This window comes from Canis aureus, chromosome 4, assembly GCF_053574225.1.
Source record: "Canis aureus isolate CA01 chromosome 4, VMU_Caureus_v.1.0, whole genome shotgun sequence".
NCBI classification, from domain to species: domain Eukaryota; kingdom Metazoa; phylum Chordata; class Mammalia; order Carnivora; family Canidae; genus Canis; species Canis aureus.
Window position 1 is genome coordinate 44617619 of NC_135614.1, and position 12357 is coordinate 44629975.

Here is a 12357-nt window from a genome sequence, read left to right on the forward strand (position 1 = left end):
CTTCTCCAGAAATCACCATCCACACCATCTCACTGAGTAGCAGGGGAATCAAGCTGCCTTATTTGTAGGCAGTTGTCACCTGACCTAGAATATGATGAACCCAAAGGATTGTCGTCCAGAGTCTTGTCATCCCAGAACCAACAGGTGATGGAGACCTCACCAAGTACAGCCATTTTCTAATTCTTGTTCTTATGCAAACCAGAGAGAGGTCATCTGGAATCAGACACCTCTAAAACGTCATGCTTCACCAAAGCTCATGAGAGGCATGTGGAACTAAATTCAGTGGTGTCGTGTCTGGAACACTAGAGCCTAGGCCAGGCTGGGACTTGGATGCAGTGCAGAGTCCCAGAGCAGAGCAGCCTAGGACCTGAAGCCAGTTTGGATTACAGCTTTGGCCCCAATGGACTTAGCATCTTCAGCAAGCTTAGCTTCCCTGAGCCCTGTATCTTCTGGAAAAAATTAGGCCCACATTTCTTATCTCACCAGGCTATTAGGAAGGTCAAATGATACAGTATATGTGAAGAAACTTTATAAACTATAAAACTCTCTAAAAATAAAAGGTGTTATATGTGAATGAGTATAAATCACAGTACACCACTTTAGTTCTACCAATGAATTTGTTCATGAATTTCAGATATGGATTTTTGTCCATATCATTTTTGTCAACTTAATTTCTACTTCAAGCCCATTCCAGGGCTGCCAGACTTATTAGCAAATAAAAGTACAGGACACCCAGTACATGTCCTGGATTGTCTCTGGAAACCTTAGGCCTATCCCTCCAGGCTCTCAGGAAACCGTGGTAGGACTGGCTTGGACTCTACTCTCAGTCTGGGCCACTGTTCTAAGGCCTTGTACAGTGTCTAAGATGAAAACCAAGCAAGATACCTCTGTGATGCCTCTCACCCCCTAGGGCTAGCTGCTCTCTGCGGTCACACTGGGGAGCTGAGAATTGTTTTTGCAGAATTTCCTCTGGTCCTATGTTTGCCTGGGCTTACAACACAGCCTCTGCCTTTGGGGGATAAGAGGTTTTGTTGAGGCAAGAATCATGAGGTTGAGTCCTCTTTGCCTGTGTACCCAGCAGTTCCAGCCTTGGTCTCTCCCTGTGTCCCATGCTTTCATTCTCCTCCTACCTCTGCCCCCAGTACAGGGATGTTTCTTTCTGTTCTGGGAGAAAGCCTCTCTCCATCTTGGTTTTCCCCAGTTCACTTTGCCTCTTTCTCCATCCACTTCCTCTTTGCCCCCTTCAATCTCCACAAACTCTATCGGTTCAACTCCAGGCATGAGCTTTCAGACTGTCAAAGCCAGAGACTCTTGCAAGTAACTTTTCCTTTGTCTCTGCTATGTACCAGCTCTGAGGCAACAAAGGTAAGGCCAATTGGCGACTTGCTTGAGGAGAGAAGACAGGAGAGGAGAAAATAGATGAAAAACAGATACAAATTAGTAGTTCAAAATATGTTCCAGCCATAATTAAAATGGTGCTCATTTAGCATGTACTTAATTACACCCTGTGTTATCACACTTCTCCACTGCTCTTTTCCTGTACTACATTTATAATGTGGGGGAGGGACAGGCACCGTTCTTTAGCATGTCTGCTATGTCATCTGAAACGAGTGCTCAGTTGCCCCATCGGGATGCTAAGCACCTTCCAGGGAAGCTGGCTAACTCAGATGACAACAGCAGACCAAATATCAGTTCCATGGGTTATTGTTCGTTTGTCCTTCATCTGTGTAGATAGCTGAGTGGGCTGGAGGAGCCTGGCACAAGACAGGCAATGCGGAAGGGGGCTAGTAGCTGAGTAGAACACTTGCCCTTTGGTGAAGGAAGGAGGAGAATGTTTGCAAATGGAATCCCATTGTGACACTTGGCATCATTTCAAATTACTGATATCTTTCTGAGAGTCTTGCAGACCTTCTCAGCTGACTCAACCAAGTTAGGATCATCTAGAGACACAGCTACATGGGATCTGGAAAATGAATTAGCAGGCGGTGGCTTTCCAGCATTGCAGGAGAGTACATGAAGTAGAATGGGCGTTTCAAGAGGAGGAAGGTGATTTTCTGGTTTGATACCTTTTGAAGTCCTTTGGTTTTGTGTTCTCAGGTGATCTCTCTGCCCTGATTTACATTTCCTGGTCTCTTCTAAAAAGATCAGTAATTTCTGCTTGTACTGAAATGTGACCTTGGGTGCGGAAAGATGGAGCTGTCTTTGCTCAAATCCTGGCTCACAGATTTACCAGCAGTGTGACCTCAAACAAGTTAGTGCACCTCTGAACTTCAGCTTCCTTCTTGGTGAAAGGCGAGTAACAGCGCATATAGACATTGACCGTGAGGTAGTGCGAGGGCCACGTGCAAGACTTTGTGAAGGTGCTTGCTGCAGGATTTGACAGATAATAAGGGCATGGTGACTGTTTGGTATTATTGCTTTTGGAATAATTTATCTTTGATGCCAAGTGAGGGCTGGAAAATTTTCCTTTGAAAAGGGAATGGTAAGTTCAAGTGGCTTGTCCAGACTGCTGGGGCAGTCAGCAACTGGGCTGGGAACCCCTTCTTCTCAGTAAGAGTTGGACCTGGTTAGGACCACAAAGACTAGATTTCTCTGGCTCCTCCCAGTTGCCAGCTCTAGCTATGACTATGGCCTCTTCTCCAAGGCTCTGTCTTCCTCTGCATGGCCAGGGAATGCAGGCCCCATTCTCTATGCACTGCCTCTCCCAGCCTCACAGCTTTATTGCCACAGAGTATGAGCTGACCCAAAGATGAGTCACCACAGAAACCATTTGCCCTGTTTCATAGGAGTCTAGAGACCTTTGCTCCATGGGACCCAGGGTTCTTTCCACCTCATATCCTGCCAGAGATGGATTCTTTCCATCACAGTGAATTGATCTTTTTTGCTTCTCAATCTCTATATTTCCTTGTATAGACTTCACCCAGGAGGATAAAGTTATCATCACTTCACCAAGAACCATATAGAGCCTTTGCCCAACATGGCAATGGGATGACCTCCTCCAGCCAGTAATACCACAGGAACATGGTAGTTCTTCTCTGACTGCTCTCTGTGAACCCCAGCACCAGAGCCTTCTGGCTGGCTGGCTGCTTTGCGACGGTCACTGTTTGGTAGCCTTTAAGCAACAGGGAAAAGGGAGTTTAGCAGAGAAGATTAACATCCAAATTAACCCCACAGATGATTCCATTGTCTCTGAGTGTTCCAGCTGGAGAAGTCTCAGAAAAGCCAAAGTCTCCGAAGACAAAGTGTGGGCATATACTTCTGTGCATACAGTATTATTGCATCGGGAAGAGGCCGTCTTCAGCTCTTACAAATCTTAGGAAGAAAAGCTATTGAGAGGAGCTTTTTACTTTAAAAAAGCCAGGATAGTTAGAATGGTAGCAAAGCAAGTAGACATGTATTCAGTCAAGCACACAGACTGCAATATATGTAGGCAAACATACACAGGCTGTGCTCCCCAAATATACACTATCAAGTACATACACACATACAAAAGTATAATATAAATACATTTACACACCTACCTAGAGACTCCCAGACCCACTTTACCTAATCTCATTTTAAAGTCTATTATTTCTGAATCAAAGAATATAGAATGAGGCTTGGGACAGATGAGTAACTACATGTCCTGGCCCTTCATCCTTGATGGTCAGGGTAGGTCCCCTGAATTTGCCAATGAGCCATGATGATAGAATAGTCAAACATCCACGGTTCTGAGACCTGTGGGTATGCAGGTGGCAGCTGCGGAATGAGGTGGGCAGAGCCGTGTGACAGAAGTGCCGTGACTCACCCAGTACCCAGGCCACTTCCTGGATGCCATGTGTACTGCCTCATACTTTGCCAAGGAATGACAGCTAAGGAGGCCAAGGGGATTGGTTTTACTCTCTAGTTGGCTCCGGTGGGAGGCACTCACGGTTTCTGGTAGGACAATCTCTTATTTAGGAAACTTTGGGCAGGAATAAACAAGTGGAGGTGTAGGGCTGGGTTTCTTTCATTGGGTTTTCAGATCCTGTTTCTAATAGTAAACACCAGGCTGTCATCGGCTCTTTGTGCTCAGAGAAGTGTGTGTGTGTGTGTGTGTGTGTGTGTGTGTGTGTAAGAGAGAGCAGGGGGAGAAGGGTGGGGGAGGGAGTCTTTAAATTTTAATTGGTCTGCAATGAAAGATTTAACTGTTTAAAAAACAAAACCCTCTTAGTCCCAGACCACAACTAATGTGCTAATGTGGGAGGTTAGGGGCTAGTGAAGAAAGGAGGAGGGGAGGGGCAGATTCCTAATGGATCCCATGGGGAGTTATGCTGTGAAGGGTTAGGAGAACCCACCATATGGACAGTGGAATACAATCCCGATCTACTAATTCTCCAGCTCTTGTACTAACTCAAAGGTGGAGAAGGGAATCATTGCTTTCCTTATTTTTAAGATTATCTCGTAAGTGAAAAAGATGATTAGGGCATGCAAAGTTGGTTTACGGCTTAGCAGTTACCCTGCTTCAGAAGATGCCCTGTCTTGTGGATGGTCATGCTGTAAAGCCCTGAAATACAGTGATGTAGCAGATGCTGTGGGGCTCAGGCACTGCCCCGTTGGCTAAAATGATGGCTTATCTGTCTTCTCTTTCACTCAGATTATGAACCCTACTCCCACGGTGTCCCTCAGCCCAGCACAGTGCCTGGTACTGAGGAGACCTATTGGATTTTCTATGGGCATTTGGAGAAGGTATAGCCCCCAAATTCCTGTGGCCCGCATGACTTCTGTATATCCTGCCATTTGGTTGCATCATGAGCCCTGAGGAGTGATTCACTTGGCCTTTGAGGCATCTTGCACTGTGTCAGCTGAGGTTGTGTCTTCCCTGCTAAAGCTGTGTCTGCAACTCTAGAAAAATGCCATATAGTGGGTACAATAAAGAATGAATGAATGAATGGTTACAACTGCATTTTTTTCCCTATGTCCTGGTGATCCAGCTGAAAAATAAAACTGGGGATGTGCATACTGGTACTGTCACCAGTGCCATTTGCAAATCCATTCTAAATGGCATTGAATTGAGTTGAACTTCACGCCCCTGTCCTCATTCAGCAGATCATCAGGGAAGATTGTGATCGTGTCACTGGTGATGATGATGTCTACCATTAACTAAGAGCCTGCCATGTGCCAGGAACTCTCTTATCCATTTTACATGCATTGTCTCATTGAATGGTCATAGCTATTCTGTCTGTAGTCACTCAAGTTCTGTTTTCCCAGCAACCGTAGCTCGGACCCACATATCCAAAGCCACAGACTTAAGAAAGTGTGGAGGCGGTATTTTAACTCAGGGCTCTTGACCAACCCCAGAGCCCCTTCTCTTACCTCTCTGTCTTGCTGAGCAATATCAGCAAGACATTGGAGGAAGGCCCAGAGCTGTTAGTAAAAGCTGCAGAAGAAAAACAAATTGTAGGGAGTCTATTATGGTTGATCTTAAAAGTCTAATAATGATCTTATTTTCTCAGGAGAACATTGTGCAAGCCAGTGATTTACCATGCTCCCTGGCTAGGGGATGATATCCAGGCAGCCAGCTGTCCCTACCTGTGCCTCAGGTTCAGGGCTCTGAACCTAACCCAACAGGGACTCCAAAGGAACAATTTCCATCCACTTCTATTTCCCTTAGATGCACAGAGTATTAGCCCCTCCAATTTCAAGGCTTTTTTTTTTTTCCAAAGCAGGTCATAGGCTTCTAGCCAAAAATCCTTTCAATTAATGGACTAGGAACAGCACCCATGAAGCAAATTAGAAACAGATAAGAAGAGAAGGGCCTCCGTGCTCAGAGCAGAGGAAGGGAATAATTCTTGGATTATGCTGATGATTTACCAATGTTTTCCTAATGTGAGAATCGGTCAGCAGGGGCCTGGGTTTTTTATGAGGGAGGAACCTCTTCCAGACAGCTCACTCCCCAACAGCCCCGATAAGTCCCCACACCCCCACTTCCAGTGAGAACGTTGCCCTCTCCAGAGTCACGGTGTCAAAGCCTGTTTAGCTGTTCTTTACGTATCAGCCACAACCCCAACATTAGTTCATGCTTGGAATATGAAGCCATTTCATATTTATTCTTGTTTTATCTGGCAGGGAGCCTTAAAAGAAAAAAAAAAGAGTCCCCTGCTGGTGCTGTTCAGCTCTTATATCTTTATAGTCTCTTGAATTGATTTGACAGAGCAATCATAGGCCATGGGTGAGACCAAACGCCTCTCTCAGCAACAGGCTGGAAGAACGGACGAGACTGCACAACTCACCGCCCTGGGGTTACTCCAGCCACATTCACATTCTGCCCTGAGGGGTATGTTCATGCCCTCACCTACTCTGGACTATGCAGACCAATACCATAGACAGAGTGTCCACATGGCAGTTTTCAGTGGGAGCTTCTGAAAAAGAGCAAGGGTATCTGGGGAGCCATTAGGAATGGCTTTCACCACAGAACATTCTAGAAACTGAGTGGAGTCAGACTTCCCCAGAGGAGTTGCAGGCTCTCGAAAAGACTTCTCCAAAGCCACAGTGAGTTTCAGGAAGATTTGTCAAGTGACCCGGCCTGCTGAGAAGCTAAGGTTCGCATTTTGCAAGCTTCAAATAAGTCAAAGGGGACAGTGACTTGAAAGGACATATGACATTGTGTGTGCACAGAGACATACACTGAGTTTTCTGGGAAAAAAACTCTACAGATTTTGGTGGGTAAGCAAAGAGGTCTGTGACCCCAGAAAGCTTAAGAACCTATGAACTAAGATAACTTTCACTGATGTTCTGAGATGATTTTAAGTACAACTCAGACAAACTTATTTTACTATCTGTGTGCTTGTTTTCAAGTTGGTTAAAAATATATATAACTAGTATCTCACATTTATGATTTTGCAGATATAACAGATTTTGTTATGTAAACCTAACAGTCAAGTTATTAGTGGATAAGGATAAACTAAGTAAATAGCAGTACAAATTCTATGCATCTATGGTAAATTCCACGTATGGTGAATTGGGAAATACTTTAATCAAGGAAGAAAAACATGGATGATTCCAGCCCTCATGATCCTTGTCCCAATTATGGAGATGTTTCGCAATTAGACCCCCAATTTTAGTCTGTCCCACCAGCTGCTTACACACCACCATGAATTCTAACACGCACTCAGATCATAAGGGCTCTCCTGCTCCAGAACACACAATAGCTCTCTGTAGCCAAACCATTATGTCCTAAATCCTCTAATTGGGTTTTCAAGTCCAGCCTCCTACCTGATGTAAGCCCCACTATTTCTTGCTTTGGAAACTCTTCTCCTGCCAGACTATTCTTTTCACTGTCCTCCCCAGCTCCCCAAATTCCATATTTTTTTCTGCCCTGTTGCTTTTGCCATGTAATTACCTCCATATCCGGTGCCTCTTGTTTTTCTCTTGAGTCACCCCACCCCCAAATCTGCAGTTTCCACCAGTGTTTCCCTTCTCTGGAATATCGCTGCCTTGCCATTCTAGCATGTCAGAAAAAAAGGGAGACTTTTGGTTAATTACCACTTCGTTTGGCACCAGTAAGCCTAGACGTGGAGAGGAGCCACAGCCCGAAGTCTAAAACTTCCCTTTTGGCTTGTTGAACTTGTTGACGAAATGGGATAAGTTTGGGATTAATCTTTGAAAAACAAGTGAGATAAACTTCAGGGTTCCAGAGATATTAACTCCTTGGTCCTCATCCCAGCGTAGGTTATCAAAACCAAGAATTGTTCATTTTTCACAGTTTATGAGGTTTATCTTCGGCCTGTCATGAGACGCTCACAGAAAGATGAAATTGGTCTGTTTCCAGTCTATTTCACTCTCTCATTCCCGCTCTTAAAACAAGTTGAAATGCTCCATTGTAAACACTTGAGGGGGAAAAAAAAAATAGATGTGAACAGTGAAGGCCATGTACCTCTTACAGTTACTTTGCATTTTTTTAGGTAAGAATGAATAACAGAAACTTTTTTTTTATCGTGAAGGCCAAACTCAAAAGGTGGAGGGCCTCCCCCTTCATTCCAAGCAGAAGGTGAATTTGAAGTGATCTAGTTGGGGAGGGTGACCTCAAATTGTTCTGTGGGGGTAGTTTAGAACTTTTTGTTTTCTCAGGGTTGGACAGAGAAGATACAGGTTCACAAAATGAGGGATGGAGAGGCACTAGATGTGAGAAACTTGTAAAAGAGTTTGCTGGTGTGTTTTCATTGTATTGCCTATCAGACATTCATTAAAAAATAACAAAGTATTTGGATAAACTTGAAAGTGGTTTGAGATGTGAAGAGTACTATTACGTATTTGCAGAAAAGCATTTTTTCAATTGAATGGGATTTTTTTATGCCCTTCTGACGCATCACAACTTTACTAATAAATAAGTTGACAAAGTAATAGAATTCTTACGGGCACCCTGCTCTGTGCACAAGTCGCTAATGGTGGTTTCCGAAATGACAGATCAGCAGGAAAAGTTCAAGAGAGGTTTAGAACCAAAACCTCTGATCATGAGCATCTAGGATAAAATAAAGACTGACTTAAAAAAAATCATTTCTCGAGACTGTTATTACTGAACCACTGTGGATTCATATTTATTAGATAGATGTTAACTGAATGCTCAGGGTTTTTATAACTGGCAGGTGTGTGTCTTTCTTTTTGTGGTTATGTTTGTATAAAGGAAATTTCTAAGGATTCTTTAGTGAGGTCAAACCAGGACTGTAATGTTCAACTCTGTATTATGATTCATCTCATGCTCTGGCTTCTAATACCCATAAAGTTTCTGTTATTCATTCTTACTTAAAAGCTCTTTGTTGTCACTATTGTTTTTAGATTGTTGAGCATCTTCTGTGATTTCTTTATTGTGTTTCTCTTTGTGTAGTTCTGAATTGTTGATTTCAGCATTAATGAAAGAACTTTCCAGTTCTGGGAAGGGTCAGGTTAATAAGGGTTACAATTCTGTGTGTTCTTAACTAATTTTTTTAAGGCAAGGCACAAACGTGTTTCAGAATTCCCAGCCTTGCCCCAGCTGGCCCGGCACAGAGACTGGGAGCATAAGCCCTGCAGGCAGACCATCTGGACTTGAACTTGGGCCCCTACTCACCTCTGGCATCGTTGGCTATGGACAGAGCATCTTGTGCCTCAGTTTCCTCATGTGTAGAACTGAAGTGAATAATATCATGCCTACCCCACAGAGATATAAGAATTAATGACTTAATACATTGGTTAATACATGCCTGGCTCATACTCATTTCTTCATGTGCTATTGCTGTACCTACCTGACAGAAAGCATTCAGTGTTACTTCTTTTTTCCACGTATCAATCTTGGAACTATTGTATAACTTCTTAGTAACGATCACAGCATTTATTGATCACTGATTTTTGCAAATGGTGGGAAATGTTTTACCGCTACTCCTTCTATTTCTGTAGAGGGGCAGAAACATCCAGGCTCCAAGAGGAAAAATTACGAAGGGCCTTTAGGCTGTCTTCCCTCTCCTTCACTCACTTTTCCCTACTCCAAGCCTGTTCTACAAAATCTTTGAGGTTTGGAACACCATTAGAGCCCAGCAGGCTCCTGTTCATATAGATCTGAGAGCTCACAGGTGGCGTCAGCTCTGTGCCTGCCACCATAGAGCCTGCCCTTGGGTTGGAGCCAGGACTGCCTTTGTGAGGCCTCTGGACACACCCTCGGTTCTCAGTCTCTACTCCTGGGGTGTTTGTCAGTGTGAGCCAGTGACTTGGGTTAAACATGCCTCCTCTGCATACCCCACCCCTTACCCCACCCTGACCCCTGCTGCCAGGCTCATTGTCCAAAGTTCTGGGAGACAACACTAGGAAGTCTGTGGGCAGTGGTGGCCACACGCCTGAGTCACATCTTTTATCAGGTGACCTTTAAGAGCAGTAAGGCCAATGTTCTCTGTCTGGTTGATTCACATTGGTCTTGAACTTGGAAGGGATTGGATTGTGGTTAGTTTTCATAGAGTACCCACAAATACCCACACCAGGCTCTGTGTAGTATTTCACTTGGTCTGATGTCCCTCAGAGGTGAGGATGATTAGTAAGTTGATCAGATCAGGGAACCAGACTGGGAGACGTGAAACTGGCCACACAAGTGGAACAGCCTGGTACCTGAAGATCCGGATTCAAATCCACATCTGTCTGACTCCAGAGCTCAGGGTCTTGAACCCCTCACCAGAGGTTCTCATACTTCAAAGTCTACCCAGGATACCCCAGAAGACTCATTAAAACACAGGTAGTCAGGGTGCCTTGGTGGCTCAGGTCATGATCCCAGAGCCCCAGGATTGAGCCCCATGTCAGGCTCCTTGCTCAGTGGGGAGTCTGCGCCTCCCTCTGCCCCTCACTTCACTTGTGCTCTCTATTTCTCTCACTCGCTCTCTCTCAAATAAATAAATAAAATCTTTAAAAAATAAAACACAGATTGCTGGGCCCCTTCACAGAATTTCTGATTCCATGTGGAACCCAAGAATCTGTACTTCTAACTAGTTCCCAGCTGGCACTGGGGCTGCTGGTCCAGGGACCCTGCTGTGGGAACACTGCTGTATACCCGACTGCATGCAATCCAGTGGCTGTTTCTTAGTTCCAAGCCTCATAGTCTATTGGTACATGAAGTAGTATAAAATTCTGGTGCAAAACATCAGAACCAGGAAAGTAAGCTTCTTTGAATTATTAACTGAGATATCTTCCAGCTTGCATAGAAGATGGATCTGTCTGAAGACATTTTAGAATTTGTTGTACTTTCTAAAGCTAAAATGAATCAAGGAAAGGATGAAGGGATGTGTCGCTTTAAGCCGCGACAGAGTATTTTATTCTTAAAATACATTGTCTGGTGACATTTTATTCTATGGACAATCTGGATGACTTTCCTTCTTATAACTGTGAAACCAGGAACCATCCCTATGTCCCAAGAGATTCTTAGAATTTATTACTGAGAGCTTCCACCTGGTTTTGAATATAAACAGTCAAGAGGGAGGGACAGATGGGATTGGAAATTGGTCCCAAATTCAGGGAAAAGTGATTACATGAAGAACAGAGCCCCTGGTCCTTTAATAGACACCAAAGATGAGGCCAGACAGGGGTTCTAAGTGGGTGTAAAGTGCCCAGGAAAAACTCGGATGTACCAGAAATCTGATTTGGTTTCACCATTCCCATGAACCTGATTTTGAACTTTAAGTCCCATCTTACCAAGCTGGTTGGAAATTCCATGTCAGCCACTATCTGGGTCTTCCCCTCTTCTCCCCTCCAGCAGCCCCCACCCCAGCATAGTTAGGAGTTGGCAGGTGTTTGGAAACCAAAGATGGCTAGCACGGATCCTTCACTGTGGCTCAGGCCCACTGAGGACCGTTGGAACACAGAGCCCTGCTTAGAAAAAGTCTTGCTGGGAAAGAGAATTTGAGTCAATTTTGGCTTCCAGACAGGCCAACAAGTGTGATTCCTGGGGTCTTTCCCCCTTCCCTAGGCACAACAAGGGGTGAGGCATCTCCCAAAACTTTGGCCCCTGTGCATATCTTTCCCTCTCTAATCCCCTTCTAGTTTTTGGGAAGGAAGCTGCTTCCCACCTCTTTTTGAGGCCACTCTCCCTTCAACTGCATTCTTCCCCAGTAGGACTTGATGCCTATTAGACCCAGAGCCCGAAATACTCAGCTCTTTCTGGGAAGTGCAGAAAAATAATTTCATTCATCCTTCCAGAATGAGAGAAGGGGTAAGAAAGCCAGCAGAGCTCGGATTTGATCCTAAAACAAAGTGACTCACCTTAGATTCAAGCCATGGTTCTCAGTGGAAAGGTGTCCGCTCCCCAACCCTCCACATAGTTGAGGAGTAGCACACCGGGGGCACTGAGCACAGGTTTTGCTAGACAGTGAACTCTCAGGGGACTAGCTTCTAGGACCTGTGTCCTGGTCCTTGCAGATGCCACTCTTGGGGAAGGGACTGGCATTGTCAATCCCCTCACATAGGGACGCCTGGGTGGCTCAGCAGTTAAGTGCCTGCCTTCTCCCCAGGGGGTGATCCTGGAGTCTCAGGATCAGGTCCCACATCGGGCTCTCTGCATGGAGCCTGCTTCTCTCTCTGCCTGTGTCTCTGTCTCTGTCTGTCTCCGTGTCTCTCTTGAATAAATGAATAAAATCTTAAAAAAAAAAAATCTCCTCACATATGGGGCAAAAAGCTGAGTCTCACTAGGCTACAAATTAGAGAGCACAAAGAAATTGAGGAATTTTTGTCAATGAGGCAGTGAGTCGCTCCCTCCATGATTTCCGGGGTGGGGATGGGGGTGTTCTGACCCTACCTCACAGCTGTGAGAGTGACGTATTGACACGGCAAACGTGCAGCAGTCACCTGATAGTCCTGCAACAGGGGAAGGCTCTTAAGCCTACTCAGACC

At 44.8% G+C, this 12357-nt stretch overlaps 1 protein-coding gene and 1 long non-coding RNA gene across 3 annotated transcripts in view; both read left to right on the top strand.

Moving 5' to 3' along the window:
* The window catches only part of SLIT3 (slit guidance ligand 3), a 591462-nt gene that overhangs the window by 274037 nt on the left and 305068 nt on the right, over nt 1-12357 (top strand). The window lies entirely within an intron of this gene.
* Nucleotides 1857-4919, top strand: LOC144312656 (uncharacterized). 2 transcript variants are annotated; one of them, XR_013378187.1, is made up of 4 exons: nt 1857-2046; nt 2144-2292; nt 2914-3024; nt 4616-4919. It is a non-coding gene; the product is annotated as an uncharacterized LOC144312656 (long non-coding RNA). The 2 variants fall into 2 exon arrangements; XR_013378186.1 differs by lacking the exon at nt 2914-3024 and having other exon boundaries at nt 1860-2046.